This window comes from Arachis duranensis, chromosome 7 (assembly GCF_000817695.3).
Source record: "Arachis duranensis cultivar V14167 chromosome 7, aradu.V14167.gnm2.J7QH, whole genome shotgun sequence".
Classification (NCBI taxonomy): domain Eukaryota; kingdom Viridiplantae; phylum Streptophyta; class Magnoliopsida; order Fabales; family Fabaceae; genus Arachis; species Arachis duranensis.
Genome location: NC_029778.3, coordinates 13,682,278 through 13,683,815, shown reverse-complemented (window position 1 = coordinate 13,683,815; position 1,538 = coordinate 13,682,278).

Sequence of the window (1,538 nt, the reverse complement as noted above, 5' to 3'; positions counted from 1 at the left end):
AGCATCTCCATACGCTTATCTGAAATTCTCACCAATGAATTACATAAGTATCTCTATCTTTACTTTATGTTTTATTCATATTTTAATCATTAATCCTCATTACCATTTGAATCTGCCTGACTGAGATTTACAAGATGACCATAGCTTGCTTCATACCAACAATCTCCGTGGGATCGACCCTTACTCGCGTAAGGTTTATTACTTAGACGACCCAGTACACTTGCTGGTTAGTTGTGCGAAGTTGTGTTTATGCCATGGTATTGAACACCAAGTTTTTGGATTCATCACCGGGGATTATTTGTGATGGCGCCATTGATGATCACAATTTCGTGCACCAAGTTTTTGGCGCCGTTGCCGGGGATTGTTTGAGTTTGGACAACTGACAGCTCATCTTGTTGCTTAGATTAGGTATTTTTCTTCAGAATTTTTAAGAATGAATTCTAAAGTTTCATGATGATCTGTTGAAGTCTGGCTGGCTGTGAAGCCATGTCTAATCTTATTGGACCGAGGTTTCAACTTATCAATACAAGAGCTTGTTGATTTCTATCAATTCTGCTGTTATGAGTAATGATCTGCTAAGGCTTGGCTGGCCATTGGCCATGTATAGTGTTTTGGACCGGAGCTTTCTTTGAAAGCTTGGCTGGCTGTGAAGCCATGTCTAATTCCTGGACCGGAGTCTTAGACTAGCATTGCAATGATTCTTAGAATTCTCATTAAGAATTTTGAAACCTTTATTTTACTTCACCATATAATTTTCGAAAAATCCAAAAAAATTTATAAAATCATAAAAACCAAAAATATTTCTTGTTTGAGTCTAGTGTTTCATTTTAAGTTTGGTGTCAATTGCATGTTTCTGTTCTTCTTGCATTTTTCGAATTCATGCATGTGTCTTCATTGATCTTCAAGATGTTCTTGATGATTTCCTCTGATCTTTAAATTCTCTTGTCTTGAGTGTTTTGTTATTTCTCATATGCATTCTCAATTTGTTAGTGTCAATAGTATACAAACTTCTAAGTTTGGTGTCTTGCATGCATTGTTTATTTGATTTTAGTTGCATTTTGGTTATTCCTCATCATAAAAATATTCAAAAAATTTTTATTTGTGTCTTTTCAAGTCAATAATACAGAGAATTGAAGATTCAGAACATTCAGCAGAGGAATTACACAGAAAAAGCTGGGCGTTCAAAATGCCCAGTGAAGAAGGAAAACTGGCGTTTAAACGCCAGCCAGAATACCTGGCTGGGCGTTTAACGCCCAAAAGAGTATCATTTTGGGAGTTAAACGCCAGAATGGATACCATTCTGGGCGTTTAACGCCAGGATGGCACAAGAGGGAAGATTTTGTTTTTAATGCAAATTTTTTTTTTAAGTTTTCATAATTTTTCAAAATCAAATCTTTTTCAAATCATATCTTTTCAATCATATATTCTCAAAATCAATTTCTTTCCACTTTCAAAAATACTTGCTAACAATTAATGATTTGATTCAACATTTCAGTAATGTTGCCTTTTCTGTTGAGAAAGGTTTAATGTTTGAATCA